Here is a 21,391-nt window from a genome sequence, read left to right on the forward strand (position 1 = left end):
TGGAGGGGCTACGGCCCCGAAGAAAATTCCTGGGAACCGGTACAGAATTTCCATGCCCAGGACTTAATCCGGAATTTCTTCCGCAACCATCCCCACAAAAGGAACCTTTTGGGCACCCGGAGGTTGCCCTTAAGGGGGGGGCAATGTCAGAGACTCAATACCCTGCGCAGGCGCTGTTAGGAATGCTTCCTGAGCACACTGATGTGCTGTCATGAGTCTCCTAAAGGGTTAACCTAGAGCAGACTAATTGCTGTAATTGGCAAACAGGCTGCCTTATATAAACAGCCCAGCAGCACTTCACTTTGCTGTGTTGTCTTCAGCTCTCCTGTATCCTGTGCCTGTTATATCTGCTGTTCCTGTTTACCTGACCCGGCTTGTCTTTGGATTCTGATTACCTGCTGCCCGCCCTGATCTTGGCTTGTCCTGACTATCCTCCTGTCTCGTCCTGATCTGTTTACCTGCTACTGGCTATTGGTCCTGGATCTGTTCCTGGCTCTCCCAGGGAATCCGGGGGGCCGCGACCTGGTGTTAGCAAGCAGCCAAATCCATCCCCACCTTCTGGGGCCCTGGTGAAGACCGGCTTACACTTAGACTCCGCGCCTCTGGTGAACCTGTGCCACGCCAGTTACCCGGTAAGCCACTCCTCTTACGTCAGGCTCTGCCACGTTACCCCGTGACACCAGTACTAAGTTCTTTTGCTCAAGGAGTGTCACAAGTTAGCCTGTAGTTTTGTTTGTATACTTTTACCTCCTTGCTGCAGTGCTTCAATCTTGCTTCTTTTCACATGTGGTGTTTGGCTTCTCTGTTCTCCTATGGGCATCACCTGCTCCACTGTGGGTTATATCCTTTTCCTGTCTATTACTTCCTGGGTCACCTCCCTGTGTGTTTCCCTATATATACACATGCTCAGTGCACTGCTCCTTGCTTGAGCAACTTCACTGTTCTCTGAGCTCCCATCTGTGTACCCCTTAGCTATTGTATCTGATTTCCTGTGTACCGACCTGGCTTCGTTTCTCCGTCTATGTTCATCTGCTGCCTGTCCTGACCTTGGCTTGTCTCTTGGATATCCTTAAAGTCTCCTGTTTACTCTGCACATGCCAGCGGTCTCCACATCTTCAGCTGGACCTACCTGGGGGCCGCGACCTGGTTCTAGTCTGCTGCAAGTCCATCCCCACCATCAGGGGCCCTGGTGAAGAAGCAGGCTGGGGCTTAGACTCTGCACCCCGGGGAATCCTGAGCTGGGGATCTATAAGGGTTCACTACCACAGACCTGCTGACAAGGAGGTTATGAACCCAGGACTGTGGCTCAAGAGAGATGATTAAATCCACCTTGACGGACTCAAGAGAAAAAGTCCTTGGTTGCAAGGCAAAGTAAAGTTCACAGGCATTTTTGAGGCCCTAATTTTCCACTGGTCACCTGAAAAGCGCTCAGGAGTGGGGACTTTTGGCTCTAGATGAGGTACTGTAATCCCACAGCAGGTGCGGCTGTGGCAAGAAAACTGGCCATTGGAGCCAAAGCAGTGGAGCTAGTAGCTGAGTTAGGATACGCAGAAGTCATGGAGGTAGTGAGGGAGTGAAGGTATCCTTCCAGCTGAAAGTAGCTGACTTGTAACCTCTTTACTGCTTGTGTAAGAGCTGTCATAGGGCCTCCAATGTGGAAGCACCTCTCTCAGCCTCCGAAATCTTGGCTGTTTGATACTATCAAGTACCTGGTGCTGGATGCCAATGGAGAGAAAGGGCTTCCCTTGCGGCTAAGTTCCAGACCCCCTTAAGGGTGGAAAAAGCAGAGGTCAGGCCCAAAGTAGCATGGGTCGCCTGCAGACAGGTGGCGCCCGTGAGGTGTTGCAGGACACAGATAATGTTGAGACGGAAGCATGGTCAGAAGGAAACCTAGGTCAGGAGCCAGGTGAATATCAGAGCAGGCGTGGTCAGGTGGATAGCCAAGTTCAGGAGCCAGGTGGATATCAGAGTGGATGTGATCAGGGGGATAGCCGAGGTCGAACATAGGAAGCAAGCAGGAGACAGGTCAAGGACAAGCCGGGTCAGTAACAGGATACACAGGAACAGGAATATCACAGAGATAACGCACTGGAGGAGCCGAAGATCAACCAGCAACTGCAGCCACTGACAGGCTTAATAAAAAAGGCCCATGTGAAGTGCTGGTAGAGATGCTGGGTCTTAGAGCCCTTCTCCTATCATTGGTGCCCTGACACCCTCCCACAATGGTGAGATTACCCCCAGTAGTTTGTGTGTCTTCCCCTCCCACGAAGGGGAGATTTCCCTTCAGTGGATTGTGGCTCTGCCCCTCCCACATTGGTGAGATTTCATGCAGTAGTTTGTGTCTTTGCCCCTCCCACATTGGTGAGCTTTCCTGCAGTAGTTTGTGTCTTTGTCCCTCCCACAATGGGGATATTTCCCTACAGTAGTTTGTGTTTTTGCCCCTCCCACAATGGGGAGATTTACCTGCAGTAGTTTGTGTCTTTTCCCCTCCCACAATGGGGAGATTTCCCCACAGTAGTTTGTGTCTTTCACCCTTCCACAGTGGTAAGATTTCCTGCAGTACTTTGTGTCTCTGATCCTTCCACAATGGAGAGATTTCCTGCAGTAGTTTGTGTTTCTGCCCCTCCCACAATGGTGAAATTTCCTGCAGTAGTTTGTGTCTCTGCCCTTCCCACAATGGTGAGATTTCCAGCAGTAGTTTGTGTCTCTGCCCCTCCCAATATGATGAGATTTCCCTGCAGTAGTTTGTGTCTCTGCCTGTCACGATCCGGGGTCAGGCTCGAAGACCAGTAGCTATAGCAGTCGCAGGGCACACAGGAACCAGCAGGATAGGAACACTGACAGGTCACCCAGGCAGATGACGCAGGCTCACCTGAGGTGCGGAGTCTAAGTACTAACCGGTCTTCACCAGCGCTCCTGAAGGTGGAGATGGATTTTGCTGCGTGTTAGCACCAGGTCGCGGTCCTCAAGATCGCCCCACCAGGAGGTGAGCAAGTCAGAGTCCAGTAGCAGATAGGGATTAAGCTGAAGCGTAGTCAAGGAGTAGCCAAAGGTCGGTAACCAGTAGTTGCAGGTTGGGATCAAACAGAAGAATAGTCGAGGAACAAGCCAAGTGTCGATAACGGATAGTAGCAAGGATACAGACGGCAGCAGGAGAGACAAGCGAGATATCGGCTGTTGAAGGCACAATATTCTGGCGACCAGGAAGTGCAAAGACATGGCTTATAACAGGAAGTTCATGGGAGGAGCAAAGGGTTCAAGGTTCAAGGCAATAAAGATTCACAGCAGGATCATTCAAGGATTTATCCAGGGAGCTGTCCAGCATTCCAGGTAGCTCAGCGAGTAGAGTCATTGCCAGACACCATGGAGGTCCCAGGTTCAAGTCCGGGTCCTGACAGTACTCCCCTCCTCCCAGGACGTCTGCTGGACGTCTTAGGACCAGGTTTAAGAGGAAACCTCTGGTGGAACTCCCTTGTTAATCTAGGGGCATGAACATTTTCTTCTGGCTCCCAGGAATTTTCTTCTGGTCCATATCCTTCCCATTGAACCAGATATTGTAATGTATTCCTAAAGATCCTGGAATCAAGAATTCTCTCCACTACAAATTCTTCTTCACCCTGTACTTCAACAGGTGGAGGAGGCGGAAGAATTCTTCCAGGAAAGGGATTTTCCTTAAATGGCTTGAGCAGGGATATGTGAAAAACCGGGTGAATTCTCATACTGTCGGGAAGTTTTAAACGGAAAGTGACTGGGTTGACCTGAGCAGAAATTTGGAAAGGTCCCACAAACTTTTGTCCCAACTTTGCAGATGGAACATGGACCTTCAAATTTTTGGTTGATAACCAAACCTTGTCACCCACTTGAAAGGTAGGAAGTGATCGGCGATGTCTATCAGCAGCCTTCTTGTAAGATTCCTGAGCCTCCTTCAAAGTCTCAATTAATTTCTCCTGAATCTCTTGCAACATAGTTAATCTGTTGGCTACAGCAGGAATTGGAGTTGAGATAGGGAGATCAGGAATAAAAACTGGATGATAACCATTGTTTAAGAAAAACGGGCTTTGAGAGGTTGAGCTATGTCTAGAATTGTTGTAAGAAAACTCTGCCGTGGGAAGATAGTCCACCCAGTCGTCCTGAAGATAACTAACAAAACATCGAAGGTACTGTTCTAAAGTTTGATTGGTCCTCTCAGTCTGACCATTAGACTGAGGATGAAAAGCAGAAGACAGGTTGATTGCTACTCCTAAAGCTGAGCAAAAGCTTTTCCAAAACTTTGAAGTAAACTGTACTCCTCGATCTGACACAACGTCTTCAGGAATTCCATGTAGTCTGAAGACTTATCGAACCATCAACTCTGCAGTTTGTTCCGAAGAGGGTACCCCCTTAACTGGTATAAAGTGAGCCATCTTGGTGAGGCGGTCAACGACCACCAAGATAGTGGTCATTCCTTTTGAGGGGGGTAAATCAACCACAAAGTCCATAGAAATTGACCCCCATGGTCTTGATGGGATAGGGAGTGGTTGGAGCAACCCCAAAGGAGAAGCTCGGGGTGTCTTATTGCGTGCACAGGTCAGGCACGAGGCTACATACCTTTTAACATCTTTCTTGTACCCAGGCCACCAAAAGGAGCGTGATAAAAGTTCCTCTGTTTTAGAAACTCCAAAATGTCCAGCAAGTTTTGAGTCATGACTCAACCGGAGGACTTCAACCCGAGCAGACTCAGGTACATAGAGGCGATGCGTTTTAATCCAAAAGCCATTCTTGAACTCAAGACTGATGTCCATAGGAGGATTATTGAGGAGTGAGTCATTCTCGTAACCTTCTTAGAGGAGACTCAAGAATGCCTTTGAACTTGTGACACCTAGGAAGTTCTTTTGAGGCAGGATAGTGCATTCAGCATGGTTCTCCTGGGAAGGCCCCGATAACATCCGTGATAAGGCATCAGCCTTACCATTTCTTGACCCAGGTCTATATGAGATAATAAAATTAAATCTAGAAAAGAACAGCGACCAACGTGCTTGTCTAGAAGACAATCTTTTGGCCGAACAAATGAATTCTAAATTTCTGTGATCAGTGAGAACGGTCACAGGATGCTTAGTACCTTCCAGCAAATGCCTCCATTCGGAAAAGGCTTCCTTAATTGCCAGTAACTCCTTATTCCCTATGTCATAATTCCTCTCAGCTGAAGACATTAAACGAGAAAAGTAAGCACAAGGATGAAGCTGCATCTTTTCACCGCTTCGTTGAGAAAGGATAGCTCCTACAGCAGAGTCAGAAGCATCCACTTCCACTACAAAAGGTAGCTCAGGATTGGGATGTACCAATACTGGTGCAGAAGTGAACAGAGTCTTTAACTTATCAAAAGCAGCCTGAGCATTAGATGACCACACAAAGGGCACCCCTTTCTTTGTCAGCTGTGTAATCGGAGCTATCACCTTAGAGAAATTTCTTATGAATTTCCTGTAGAAATTGGCAAACCCGATGAATCTTTGAATTTCCTTAACGTTTCCAGGGACAGGCCAATCTACTACTGCTCTAATCTTCTCAGGATCCATGCTTACTCCATCTGGTGAAATAATATACCCCAGAAACTGGATCTGGGTTTGTTCAAACTCACATTTTTCCAATTTGATATAAAGTCGATTCTGCCTCAATCTTTCAAGGACAGTGCAAACATGCTTGCGATGCTCCTCTAGGTTATTGGAAAAAATGAGGATGTCATCCAAATAAGCAACTAGAAATTGGTCCAACAGATCTCGAAAAACATCGTTGATGAAGTGTTGAAAGGTTGCAGGGGCATTACAAAGACCAAAAGGCATAACCAAGGACTCGAAGTGTCCGTATCTGGTTCTAAAGGCGGTTTTCCATTCATCTCCTTGGCGGATACGAACAAGGTTATAAGCCCCCCGCAAGTCAAGCTTTGTAAAAATCTTGGCAGAACGAAGTCTTTCCAACATTTCAGAGATCAACGGGAGAGGATAATGGTTTTTAATAGTAACTTTATTCATGTGCCTGTAATCAATGCATGGACGTAAGGTAGAGTCTTTCTTTTCAACAAAGAACAAGGCTGCTCCAGCAGGGGATGTTGAGTGTCTAATAAACCCCTTCTCTAAATTCTCATCAAGCCACTCCCTGAGCACCTTTAATTCAGGTTCTGATAAATTGAATAGGCGGCCGAAAGGTATTTCTGCACCTGGGAGTAGCTCAATGGGGCAATCATATGGGCGATGAGGAGGTAACTGGTCGGCGTTCTTCTTATCACAGACATCCTGAAACTCATGGTATTGTGGAGGCAGTTTAGGATATGACTGTGCTGTAACCAAATCCAACTGTGTTTCCTTAATCGGTGGAGAACTAATTGGACCAGGCTCTCTACAGTATTCCTCACAATGGGGGGATGTAAAATTTATAACGCGTGCTTCCCAATTGATTGAGGGATTATGGGTGGAAAACCAAGGGATGCCCAAGATCACAGGAAATTTAGGTGACGTAATCAGCTGAAAACTGATGGTCTCACGATGGTTAGCCTCAAATTGGAGAACCAAAGGGACTGTTTCATGGGTAACAGGTCCTGAAGTTAAGGGTGAACCATCCACTGTCTCCATATCGACTGGGGCTAATTTATTTCTTGTCTGAATCATATTGTTTTTGGCAAAGTCTATGTCCATGAAGGTCCCCCCTGCACCAGAGTCCAGCATAGCAGAGCAAGGAATCTCAATGCCCTCAGAGATAAGTTTAATAGGGAGGACAAAATGAGGTAGTGAAGAATTTACTTTATTTTCTTCCTGGACCAACGGGGAGATGGACTGGCTAATGGAGTTTATTTGTTCAGGCGTGATCACAACAATCGATGCAATTGTTCTTCTAACCTTGTTAGGGCAGTTAATTGCATAATGACCAGAATCTCCACAGTAAAGACATAGGTTCTCAGAACGTCTTCTTTCTTTCTCCTGAATGGAAATGGATCTCTTAATTGCATCTACCTGCATTGGCTCAGGAGTGTTAGAATTAGGAGCAACTTTGAAATCCTGCTGAACAAATGGAGTAGCAGAGAAACGCATGCCACTCTTACTTGCAAACATTCCTAGCCTCTCCTTCCTCCTTTCTGTAAGTCTCTGATCAATTCTGATACATAATTGGATGAAGGCATCAAGATCATCAGGAGTATCAACTCTAGCGAGCTCATCCTTTACCTGTTCAGAAAGCCCTCGGCGGAACTGACTCTTTTGCGCAGCAGGGTTCCAAGTAGTATCTGCAACCCAACATCTGAATTCTGCTGTGTACTCAGCGACAGAGCGCCTTCCCTGCCTCAGACTATGCAGCTTTGCTTCAGCAGTAGCACAGCGGTTGGGATCATCAAAAACCTGATCCATTGCGGTCAAAAAGGTCTGCAGATTATTTAAAATCGCACTGTCCTGCTCAATATATGGGGAGGCCCAAGCTAGAGCTTCTCCAGTCAGAAGTTCGAGAATCAAGGTTACCTTTCTCTTCTCAGAAGGAAATGCAGCAGGGTGTGTTTGGAAATATAAACGACACTGATTTAGGAAACCTCTGTAATGATGGCGGTCTCCATTAAACTTGGATGGTAAAGGCTGAGGCATATGTGTGATAGTATCACCTCGGTCCAGTAGTAGTCTCTGCAGAGCATGAATCTCCTTCTGTTGTCTTTCCAATAGACTTTCTAGTTTATTAACTTTTTCTTGGCAGGTAACACCAAATTCTTGCAGCTCAGCAATTTGTTGCCTAAGAGGAGTCACGATGCTTGCTATAGCGGCCTCCATGTTTTGGGCCAGAATATTCTGTCACGATCCGGGGTCAGGCTCGAAGACCAGTAGCTATAGCAGTCGCAGGGCACACAGGAACCAGCAGGATAGGAACACTGACAGGTCACCCAGGCAGATGACGCAGGCTCACCTGAGGTGCGGAGTCTAAGTACTAACCGGTCTTCACCAGCGCTCCTGAAGGTGGAGATGGATTTTGCTGCGTGTTAGCACCAGGTCGCGGTCCTCAAGATCGCCCCACCAGGAGGTGAGCAAGTCAGAGTCCAGTAGCAGATAGGGATTAAGCTGAAGCGTAGTCAAGGAGTAGCCAAAGGTCGGTAACCAGTAGTTGCAGGTTGGGATCAAACAGAAGAATAGTCGAGGAACAAGCCAAGTGTCGATAACGGATAGTAGCAAGGATACAGACGGCAGCAGGAGAGACAAGCGAGATATCGGCTGTTGAAGGCACAATATTCTGGCGACCAGGAAGTGCAAAGACATGGCTTATAACAGGAAGTTCATGGGAGGAGCAAAGGGTTCAAGGTTCAAGGCAATAAAGATTCACAGCAGGATCATTCAAGGATTTATCCAGGGAGCTGTCCAGCATTCCAGGTAGCTCAGCGAGTAGAGTCATTGCCAGACACCATGGAGGTCCCAGGTTCAAGTCCGGGTCCTGACACTGCCCCTCCCACAATGGTGAGATTTCCTGCAGTAGTTTGTGTCTCTGCCCCTCCCACAATGGTGACATTTTCAGCAGTAGTTTGTGTCTTTGAACATGCTAACACGGCTTCAATTACTGCAGTATGATTGGTCTCAATACACGTCTGGTAGCGAGGCATTATTCTGGGGCTTGCAGGATCTTAAAAAACAATAAATATGGCTTAAAAATGTCAAACATATTCCTCAGATGACATCCTGTAGTAATTGAGGTGTAGTGGTCCTCAAAAACGTGCACGGAAAAAAGCTAGAGAACAATTAATATAAGAGAAGAGGCAGGAGAGTCCTTATAGTGCAGAAGGTAGAAAGCATTGCTTATGGTATATTATATTTAGGGAGCTGAAAAGGATTAACTTATATGTGGAGAGGTCACAAATAACCAAGTAGTATGGTAGACACAACCTTCTGAGTGCAAGTGTGGAGAATACCCGTCTCCATGCAGGATAGGAGAGGTCACTCTTGATGCCTCCAGGAATCTGGTTGTAGGTACTCATGGGTAACATCAGGAAGGTGCTAAAACTTTTATGTAGCAACAAAACAAATACTTTGCATGTTGGAACAACAGAGGCATGTGTAGCCCCCTTGTCCTAAACAGATGCTACTATGTCAATGTACTATCATTTCTGGCTGGGCTGTAGTTAGCTCAGACCGATTGTATAGTTTTTCACTTGGTTTCCCCTAAGTTTAAGTTGGCTTGTGATTTATCACTGTCACCAGTAGATGTCACTGGTATCACTACTCATAGTATGAGATTTCACAAAATAAGTTATGAATATTTATATTTCCTTCAGCCAATCCATTAGAAGGTTCGGGCCACTAATGCATGCTGGGGGAGGATATAAATACTTGGGGCAGGCCATTTTCCCTCTCTCTTTCCCTGGGTTGAGGCTTGAGGAGGTGCTACTGAATGGAGCTCTGCTGTTAGGCCCAATAGCCTGGTTTGGGGCCTGAAGTGGTCCTGAAGCTGTCCTGCCTGGTCTGGAGGAAGCTGTGCCAAGGAGGAGACCCATGGGAGGCCCCTTACTGGAGAGAGACAGGAATAGGGCTGGTCTCTCTGAAGGTCCTGGTGATTTATATGGAAGATGCACTGAAATTTGGGAACATTAAAGGTTCTGACACTGTGAAGCAGGACATTGATTTGGAGAGTCAGTAGGTGATCTGCTACAGTAACCCTCACTTCCTTAACCGTTCTGCAATAAAATACAAAAGTGACTGGCACCCAATATCCTTTCTCAGTCCCCCCATTTGCCATGGACTCAACCCTGGGGTGAAATGCTAGCTCACCCCTGCCTCTGGCAGAGCTGTTCTGCATTTGGGGTGTCAGAGGGGTGCTACACATGCATAGTAACATGTTCTATTGCTTAGGAAGAGGTCAAAGGCTTTGTAATTGTAACAAACATCAGGGTATTTTTTTATTACACCAATGAGGCATTTTGTGGCTACAATATTCCACTTCCTCAGTTTGCGGTGTTACATAAGAATTCTAAGAATTCTACGCTTCCTGGTTTCTGAGTACTTATCAGTAGGATGACTCTCATAAGCAGCAGCACACACTACTATGCAGCATGAGGCAAGTGATAGTAATATTCACTTTCTGGACCTCAATATTGTAGTCCGGAATAATACTCTGGCGACAACAACCTATTTTAAGGCCACGGACCGGAATGGCTTTATCGGCACCGACAGTTTTCATCATCCTTCATGGTTAAGGTCGGTGCCGAAGAGCCAATTCATTAGGGTCCGTAGGAACTGTACCCTTTTGGAGGACTATTTCCAACAATCACGGATCCTCAAAGAAAAGTTCCTTGATAAGGGTTACCTCAGTGCTGATCTAGATCGGGTGATCAATGAGGTGGCTAATATAAATAGGTCCAACATGCTGAGAGAAACTCCCAAAGAAAAGGATTCTAACGTGGGATTTGCAACTTCCTTTGTAACCTCCTATACCCAACAGTATCGGGATATTAAAAGAATCTTTTCCCGACATTGGAAGGTATTGAAAAACGATAAGATTTTGGCTCCGGTAGTTGGTGAACAACCTATGGTAGTTTATAGAGGGGCACCCCCCCTAAGACTGAGAGTGGCACCTAACATTATCGACCGCCCTTTGAGAACCACTAACCTTTTTCCAGACATTAAAGGTTTCTTATGGTGGGTAGGAAAGTGCGCTGATTCAATATAGGGTGTGCTGCTACCTTAGAGTGTATGTTGTAGAATATGTAAAGAAATCAGGTGCGCTGCCCTAGTGCATATGTGCAACATACAAAAATGATGCAAACAAACCAAAAATGCAATAATAATGCAAAAAAATGAAAACGTATGCAATTCGTGTAAAACAAAAAATGTCCAGAAGGTGACTAGTGATACACCAATGTGCAATAAACGTCCATGTTATAAGTCCATAAATAAAGTGCAAAAAATGGTGACATAAACTTCCAGCTTGGGGAAAGGTGAACTGTGATTGGAAGGTGCAAAGTCCCACCACCAGCTTGGCCTCTTACCAGAAGTTAAACGTTAAGGGCATATATGAATATGACCGCTCCAAAGGTCATGCAGCCAGGTAGAAAAGTTCCCAGAAATACAGAAGGCACTCTGACACACTCGTGCTCCCTAGACTCTTACCGGACAAAAGCCAAACAAGAAGCCTGGTTCTATGGTGATGAGTGGTCCTGCCGGGGGTTACTGGACTCTAGGATGGCTGATGAAGTTGCTTGTGTCCATGAGGAACAGACCCAGTCAGAAAGCCTGACGAAAGAAGATCCTGCCAAAGGTGACTAGACTCTGATTGGCTGCTGTAACTCCTTAGTCTGGTTGACCTCAATAATAGGGGACACAACAGAGGGGACCGCAATAGTGCATTACCAACAGTAGATATTTATTAAAAACAAATGGTTGCACTTACAGTTGTGAAGACAATAATAGCGAGTTCCCTCACGGAGGAGCTGTATGGCGGGGTCCGCCTGCAGTGCGGACCGCTGCCTGGTCTAGATGTGATGACGCGGCGCTTCCTCTCTGACGCGTTTCTCCCGATAGGGCATCCACTTAGATAGAATTAGATAGATGGGGTGCAGTGAACGAAATCCTTTTGGGGTGCAGTGAACACAATCTTTGTGGGGTGCAGTGAACACAATCTTTTTGGGGTGCAGTGAACACAATCTTTGTGGGGTGCAGTGAACACAATCTTTTTGGGGTGCAGTGAACACAATCTTTGTGGCGTGCAGTGAACAAAATCCTTTTGGGGTGCAGTGAACAAAATCTTTGTGGGGTGCAGTGAACACAATCTTTGTGGGGTGCAGTGAACACAATCCTTTTGGGGTGCAGTGAACACAATCTTTTTGGGGTGCAGTGAACACAATCTTTTTGGGGTGCAGTGAACACAATCTTTGTGGGGTACAGTGAACACAATCTCATACACATAGGGTGCTGCCTGTTCCATACTCCTACTCCTCATCCATCCTTTTCGGGGTACAAACAATAGTAATTGGGGCCTAGTGTGGTTGTGTACGTGTGAGATACATACACTTTTTTTGATCATATTTCCTATTCCACTATTCAATAAAAACCTTTGGGGATCAATTAAATTGCGGGATAGTCTGTGTCGGTACGTGTGAGATCCACCTTTCCAAGTTTTTGAGGTTCATCTCAAACTTCTGAAGATTTGAGGGTGCTGCCTGTTCCATACTCCTCCTACTCCTCATCCATCCTTTTAGGAGTACAAACAATAGTAATTGGGGCCTAGTGTGGTTGTGTACGTGTGAGATACATACACTTTTTTTGATCATATTTCCTATTCCGCTATTCAATAAAAACCTTTGGGGATCAATTAAATTGCGGGATAGTCTGTGTCGGTACGTGTGAGATCAACCTTTCCAAGTTTTTGAGGTTCATCTCATACTTCTGAAGATTTGAGGGTGCTGCCTGTTCCATACTCCTCCTACTCCTCATCCATCCTTTTAGGGGTACAAACAATAGTAATTGGGGCCTAGTGTGGTTGTGTACGTGTGAGATACATACACTTTTTTGGATCATATTTCCTATTCCGCTATTCAATAAAAACCTTTGGGGATCAATTAAATTGCGGGATAGTCTGTGTCGGTACGTGTGAGATCCACCTTTCCAAGTTTTTGAGGTTCATCTCATACTTCTGAAGATTTGAGGTTGCTGCCTGTTCCATACTCCTCCTACTCCTCATCCTGCCTTTAGGGGTACAAACAGTAGTAATTGGGGCCTAGTGTGCTTCTGTACGTGTGATATACATACACTTTTTTTTTGATCATATTTTCTATTCCGCTATTTAATCAAAACCTTTGGGTATAGACAATTAAATTGCGTGATAGTCTGTGTCGGTACGTGTGAGATACACCCTTCCAATTTTTGGGGCGCATCTCAAACTGCCGAGGTTTTGAGGGTGCTTCAGTCTGCCTCCTGCCTGCTCCTCCTACTCCTCTTCCTCATCCTGCCTTTAGGGTACAAAAAATTGTAATCGGCGGGGCCTAATCTGTGTTTGTACGTGTGAGATACACCGTATTATAAAATGTTTCCTATTCCGCTATTCAATAGACACCCTTTTGGAGTGTAAAAAATTAAATTACGGCATAGTCTGTATCGGTACGTGTGAGATACACCTTTTAAATTTGTTTGGCGCATCTCCTTCCCCCGCCAAGGATTGCAGGGCGCTTCAGTTTGCCTCCTGTTCCGAACTCCTCCTACTCCGCTTCCTCATCCTCTACCGCCTCCTCATCCGGACAGCGTAACACCTTCACCACCAACTTCAGCACGGCCAGGGGTAAACGACAGCAGGCAGTTTTACAACTTGCCTGTTTGGGGGACAAACCACACACCGCGCAGGAGTTGTGGAGGAGCATGGAACAGCAGACAAATGAGTGGTTGCTGCCAGCGAGCCTCAAGCCTGGCCTGGTGGTGTGCGATAACGGGCGAAATCTCATAGCAGCTCTGGGCCTAGCCGGTTTGACGCACATCCCTTGCCTGGCGCATGTGCTGAATTTGGTGGTGCAGAGGTTCCTTAAAAACTACCCCGATATGTCAGAGCTGCTGCAGAAAGTGCGGGCCGTCTGTGCGCACTTTCGGCGTTCTCACCCTGCTGCTGCTCGCCTGTCAGCGCTGCAGCGTAACTTCAGCCTTCCCGCTCACCGCCTCATATGTGACGTGCCCACAAGGTGGAACTCCACCTTGCACATGCTGCAAAGACTGTGCGAGCAGCAGCAGGCCATAGTGGAGTTTCAGCTGCAGCACGCACACGTGAGTCGCTCTGCGGAACAGCACCACTTCACCACCAATAACTGGGCCTCCATGCGAGACCTGTGTGCCTTGTTGCGCTGTTTTGAGTACTCCACCAACATGGCCAGTGGCGATGACGCCGTTCTCAGCTTAACTATCCCACTTCTATGCCTCCTTGAAAAAACAATTCGGGCGATGATGGAAGAGGATGTGGCACAGGATAAGGAGGAGGAGGAGGAGGATGAAGAGGTAACATTTCCAAGGCTTTCAGGGCAGTCATTCGCAAGGGGCTCCGAGGGTGGGTTCCTGCACACACAAACGCCAGGGACACAATTGTCCAGCAGGGGCACAGTTCTGGAGGATGAGGAGGATGAGGAGGAGGAGGAGCTGGAGGGGGAGATGGAACCATGTTCACAGCAGGGTGGCACCCAGGCCAGCTCATGGCCATCACTGGTGCGTGGCTGGGGGGATACAGAGGACACGGACGATACACCTCCCACAGAGGACAGCCTTTCATTGCCTCTGGGCAGCCTGGCACACATGAGCGATTACATGCTGCAGTGTCTCCACAACGACCGCCGAGTTGCCCACATTCTAACTTGTGCTGATTACTGGGTGGCCACGCTGCTGGATCCCCGTTACAAGGACAACGTACCGTCCTTAATTCACTCACTGGAGCGCGATCGCAAGATGCGCGAGTACAAGCGCACGCTGGTAGAGGCGATGCTGCTGGCATTCCCATCTGACAGCGGGGCCACAGTGGAAGCACAAGGCAGAGGAGGAGGAGGAGGAGGAAGAGGTCGCCAACGCAACCAGGGCACCGCCAGCACCTCAGAAGGCAGGGTTAGCATGGCCGAAATGTGGAAAAGCTTTGTCAGCATGCCACAACAAACAGCAGCACCAGCAGCTCATATGGAACGTCTTAGCAGGAGGCAGCATTTCACCAACATGGTGGAGCAGTATGTGTGCACACGCCTACATGTAGTGAATGACGGGTCTGCCCCCTTCAACTTCTGGGTCTCCAAATTGGGCACATGGCCTGAGCTTGCCCTTTACGCTTTGGAGGTGCTGGCGTGCCCTGCAGCCAGTGTATTATCTGAACGGGTATTTAGCACGGCTGGGGGCGTTATAACAGACAAGCGCAGCCGCCTGTCCAGAGACAATGTGGACAAGCTCACGTTCATTAAAATTAACCAGGCATGGATCCCACGGGACTTTTCCGTACCTTGTGCAGAATAGCAATGGATACCGACCTTACCCACCCATTGTTCCATTTTTGCTCTTTCTCACTCTTTTGGGGTGTACCCTCATTTAAAATTTGTGAAAAGAAGCAGTGTTGGCTACCTCGTCCTCCTCCTCAGGGCCAGATTAACGTAGGGGCTATTGGAGCTGCAGCTCCAGGCCCCTACCTTTTATATAGGCCCCGGGTTGGCCATATTCACTGTTACCGCTCTTCTGTCACTTGTAAACACAGAAGTCTGGCTTCTATGCTCGCTTCCCCAGGCAGCACCCTCAGAACCTCCCCACACAGCGCGAAGGCCGGACAAGGAGGGACAGTTGCCGATGCATGGATGTGTTTATGGGCTTCAGAGACACTATCCCATGTTGAATTAGGCATGCATGGCTGCACCCTTCCTCCTCTGGGTGCATGCCAAGGCACGGCCCTTAAGGCCCTTCAAAATCCTCAGCACCAAGCCCATGATGCTCTTAATCCGGCCCTGGTCCTCCTCCACCGCCGCTTCCACCTACACCGCCCATAGGTGTGCGCAGCCTATTGCATTAGGGTGTGCACCCCAAAGTTTAAATACACATGCATGTGTTTGCCTACATGTACATGGCCCCGATACATTACTCTCCCTGCTGGCAAAGAGAAATAGAGCAGAGCAGGTGCGAGGGAGATCTTTCCCATCTCCTCACTGGCAAACAGAGTGATAATGCTATGTGCCCTAGGTGATTAGGGTGTGCCCAGGCACACCCGGCACACCCTGTGCGCACGCCTATGACACCTCCACATCCACCACCACCTCAACCTCCCTCCTACTCCATATGGGCCACGTCCTTCAGAGATGAAGAACATTGTTTTATTTTTCTGTTTTTTTTTTTTGTTGTTTTAAGTTATTTCCCTATCCACATTTGTTTGCAGAGCACTTGCCATGCTCTTAATTACGTTTTGCTGCCATTTGCAGCACTCTAGCCCTTTCCTTTGGTGTTTTAGAGCCATTTTAGTGCCTTAAAGTTCGGGTCCCCATTGACTTCAATGGGGTTCGGTGTCCGGGAAAAGTTCGGCAAAAGTCCGGGACACGGACCCGGACTTTTTTTTAAAGTTCGGCCGAACCCGTCGAACATGGACATCCAGGTGTCCGCTCAACTCTACTTATAATATGAAATGGGGGGCTTTTTGTTTGTTTTTTCATCCTTACCCGTTTTTTTCATTATTATGTCTATTCATTTATTTTATTCTATATCCTTTTGATTAACATTCTGTTTGGACTACTGACCATGTGGTTGTGTCTATATGAGTTGTTCTTAGGGAATAGCTATAGGACGCGGGATGGAATGCATAAATTGGCATTTTGTTTCCTGGTTTTGGAACGCCTGTATTCCTGGTGGACCGCATATCTTCGTGCAGTTGTCCTTCCGGTGCGGAAGCCCGGATGTGATATGACTTCCGAGGATGCGGCTCACGGGGATGCGTTCCATCCAACGTCCGGGTTAGATCCACCAATAGCGGAAGTGCGTCATTACGCATACCGTAACCGGAAGCGGAAATGCGTCATTGTGCCTTCTGATCGGGGACACTATTTATGGCATGCTGCTTGGTGTGGGCTATGCCTTTGACAACGTCCTATGTTGCGATGAAACGCGTCAGGCACGCCAGCCCACACGCAAACACGCCTCCAGCCGCGGCCATTATGAACACACGCTTTGTATCATGCAACATCATGTGAGTTATCTACCTTGTTTTGTATTTCAATAAAATGTACGTACTTCACCATTGAGTTCCATTTGTCTTTGGAGGGGCATCTTTACCAATTATAGCAATTATAGCAAGGAGCTGATGAAGTACGAATATATGGTGATCTATTAATTTTGATTAAATTATCGTGACGGACCTGGTGCCAGATATCTGTGGGGATACCGCTCTATCTGTGATTTCTGTGATCCATGTCTGTTTGACCTTCCCTAATTGGGGGTCAAATGTTCCGGTAAGGGAGTTACTTTATATGAGCACGTGGTTCCTCCAGGATTGGGGATTTCATCTTTATGGTGTTGGAACTTTCCTTTATTCATCTCTGATCCTAAGCACCTGGCCTCACGGACTTTTTATGGACTTTGTTTAGTCTTTCCTCTGTTGCATTTATTTGTATAAGAGGTGTTTTGCGCTGTACACTGTTTTTACACACTACTATAGGCTTCTATGATGTTTGAGGACTCAACTTGTTTTTTTCTTTGCCACAAACAACCTCTGATGACATGGCACCTCCCTACAAGCTTTAATGGTTTATAGCCAAGCTCTGCGGAAATTCCATAAAGCTAAGCATGTTTTCCTGCACAAGTTTACCAGAATTTCTTCATATAAATCATCGAAGTCCAGGATCATTGATGCACTCGAACCAAGAAGGCCAATATTACATTATAGGATAAGTGTCTATGAGCGTGTTAAAACTCTAACCAAGTTTTAGTATATTGGTGTCATGGTCAGGGGTCAGGCTTGGAGACTAGTAGCTATAGCAGTAGAAAGGCTCTGACCAGCTGGATAAGAACACAAGCAGGTCACCCTGGTGGATGACTCGGGCTCACCTAAGGGGTGGGGTTTAATTTCTAACCGGTGTTCACCAGAGAGGTTGCGGTCCTTGGGATCGCCCCACCAGAAGGTGAGCAAGGCAGGGTCCAATAGCAGATATTAGCAGGTAGGGATTAGGCAGTAAAAGCATTTGTAGGCGCAAAGGCAATGTCTTGTCTTGGCTTGAGAAAGGAGTGCACATGCTCCATTGCAGCATGGCGCATGCCCTGAAACGTGTCGCATTGTAATTCTAGTGCAGCTAATGTCACTCCACTTCAATGCCACCCTCCACACTGCCTTCCACGTTGCTATCCCCCAAAGCTGCAAGTGACAATGGCCGACTTCCTCCTCCTCTCCTCGGAAGCACACACAGCCATCCACCGGGCTGCCGCGCGGATCCATCCACCCTGTGGTGGTCTAGGACCCTTACCTATGATGTGTTTGTTTTTATCCTCATCTTGTGAGTAGCTCCTTAGGGGTCATGTAATAAACATTACCAGTTCTACTACACTTAGTAGCGCTTCTCCTCTTTTGTTTATCCAAGGATCAAGCAGAAGCATAATCAGCAGGGCAACCATCAGAGACGTTGGAGCCCCGTACATAGCTTTAGGCCTGGGACCCCCCTGGCCTGACCATCAACTTTCCCCAGGGCCTGCCCACTGGCCTTCCCACTGAGTCTGACAGCCCCATATATTCAGCAATAAGATATCCCCATATATTCATCAAAGAGAAATCCTAATCCAGCAAAGAGACATCCCCGTATATTCAGCAAAGAGACATCCCCATATAGCAAAGAGACATACCTATATATTCAGCAAAGAGACATCCTAATCCAGCATAGATACATCTCCAAATAGCAAAGAGACATCCCCATCCAGCAAAGAAACATCCCCATATGCCAAAGAGACATCCCCATATAGCAAAAAAATCCAGCAAAGAAACATCCCCAGACATACAGTAAATAAATATCACAATCCAGCAAAAAGATGGCCCAACCCAGAAAAGATATCCCCATACATTAAGCAAAGAGACATCCCTATATAGCAAAGAGACAGCCCAAACCAGCAAAGGGAAATCCCTATCCAGAAAATAGACAGCCTAATTCAATAAAGAGACAGTCACAGCACAGGCCCACATCTAGCAACATTGTCAATCGATTTACCAAAAATGTGATGTCTAACACAACTTGTCTCCAGTCCTCAGTGGGAAGTCACTCAGGCAGGCTACATGAAGGAAGCAAGTAGGTAAACTGTAAGTGCAAAGCACCTATTCCCTGCGCTCTGAATGGTGCAATCCTCTATCCAGCTTGGCTAAAGACTTGTAGATGAGAACAAGCGACACGGCAACCTTGTAATGCTTCAGCCTTGCAGCCCCTCACTAGACCAGGGTGGTCTGGGAACACTATAAAACGATAAACAAACACAAGGGCGCACCGGGCTAGTGCATTATCCTTTAAGCAGGTTTATTAAAATATGAATTAAAAATACTCACAAACGAGTTCTTGATAAAAAACACATCAGACAAAGTATAAAATCTTTAGCATCGAGATCGGGATTGGATCATCCCCCGAAGCTGTACAGGGTTACGCGTTTCGAGGCAGCGCCTCTTCTTCAGAGGCTCTGAACTAGACACGACTGAGCTGCGACTGGCACCTAAACCAGCATCTGGTATGCAGGAAGAGGCGGAGTGCAGATGATTTCACTTCGCCTTCCCCTTTCTCAGCTAAGCTGCATCGGCTCTCTCTGTGCCACCCTGCTAAAGCAATAATATACAGAGAGTGCTTCTCCCTCATTCTTTGGTGAAGGTTCTGGGAAAAAACAGCAGCAGCAGTATGGGCTTTCCCCCGTGATGTAGGCCCTGGTATTCAGTAAACGAGCCAAAGGTCAGTGACAAGTGTTTGCAGGTTGGGATCAAGTGGAAGTGTAGTCGAGCAACAAGCCAATGGAGATAAGGACAGCTGCAGGTATGCAAAGGAGCAAGATGTTGGCTGGAGAGGAACACAATAATCTGGCAAACAGGAACTGCAAAGATATGGCATAAATCAGAAAGTTCATGGGAGAAGCAAAGAGTTCAAGGTTCACCAGAAACAAGGCAAGAAAGTCCAAAGGATCAGACAGGGAGCTGTCCAGCATCTCAGGTGGCTTAGCAACAAGAGCTAAAGCCAGACACAGCAGAGGTTGTGGGTTTAGATCCTGGTCCTGACTCCCAGTCAAAATGGGCTGCCCCCTGCACTGGAGAAACTTCATAAATGAGCTGTCAGGAACCGGTGTGACCAGAATTGTGTGGACTACCACAGAGAACACCAGGCACAAATATAGTGTAAAAGAATATCATTTATTTAAAAATAGGTGACGATCATAAATGTATTATGATAAACGCACCTCCAATAAACCAAACAAACCAGATAACCAAATAAATAGTGACACGATGAACAACTGCCCAAACCCAGCATTTACAGCAATCAGGGAATGCAAAGCGTAGTTGTAACAGAGCCAGGGTCATACACAGGGAGAGGGTAACAGGAGATAGAGAGGGCAGGTGGGAAGGGATCAGTATAGGGGTCCATGTCCAGGAATAGGATGCAGAATCACAGGAATGCAGATCAGGGGCACATGGAGACAGAACACCAAGGCAGGAATGTAGAGCATAGGCAGGGCTTAAATACGCATCCTGCAACAAGCATCAGGTAATCACATAAACCGTTGGTGCAAAACACCTGTCCCCTGCGCTTTGAGTGGTGCAATCCTCTATCCAGCTTGGCTATAAACTTGCAGATGTCGAAAACTATAGACACGGCAACTCTGGAATGCTTCAACCTTGTAGCCCCCTTCACAGGACCTGAGGAAGGCTCTGAGGAAGAGGCGCCGCCTCGAAACGCGTAAGCCTATACAGCCTTGGGGGACGATAGGATCCTGACCACGCTGCTGAGGATACTTTGTTTGATGTGTTTTTATCAAGAACTCGTTTGTGAGTATTTTTAATCTACTTCTTTTAATAAACCTGCTCAAAGGATAATGCACTAGGCCGGTGCGCCCTTGTGTTTGTCTGTTGTTTTAAGCATCAGGTGATGACTGATTACATGAGATGATCTTCTGTCTGCTGAGAGACACCTGCTGGTGGACACCAGAACTGCAGCCTATGGACCTGGGAGCCACAGTGCCACCAGCAGGGGAGCCCTTTCCTGACATGAGCATTGCAAATTGGCCTCCTTAACCGCTTGCCGACCGCCCGCTGCATATATACTGCGGCAGGCTGGCTCAGCTGCGCGAATCAACAAATGGGTATGCTGGTTTCCAGGAGAGGTGGATCCACCAGGGACGCGCTCTTGCCCCCACTAGGCGGCGGGGATGCCGATCCATGGGGCCGGCGGTTGGGATTGCGGCCGGGCACCCACGATCGCTCCCCGCTGCGAGAGAACACCAGTCAGATGTTGTAAACACAGCAGACCGTTCTTCTCTCTGAAATTATCACAGAGCGCCTGTGATCCTTCTATAAAGAATCACAGATCTCTATGGTCATTTCACAAGTCCCTCCCCCATACAGTTAGAAACCACTCCCCTAGGCTCACACTTAACCCTTTGATAACCACAGTGTTAACCCCTTCCTTGCCAGTGTCATTTGTACAGTGACAGTGCATATTTGTAGCACTGATTACTGTAGTAATGTCACTGGTCCCCCCAAAAGTGTCATAAATGTCAGTTAGGGGTCCGCCGCAATGTCGCAGTCCCACTAAAAAATCGCAGATCGCCGCCATTACTAGTAAAAAAATAAATAAAAATGGCATGAATCTTTTCCCTAGTTTGTAGACGCGATAACTTTTGCGCAAACCAATCAAAATACACTTATTACAATTCTTTTTACCAAAAATATGTAGCAGAAAACAAATTGGCCTAAA

This window comes from Pelophylax lessonae (assembly GCF_965119305.1).
Source record: "Pelophylax lessonae genome assembly, chromosome: 6".
NCBI classification, from domain to species: Eukaryota; Metazoa; Chordata; class Amphibia; order Anura; family Ranidae; genus Pelophylax; species Pelophylax lessonae.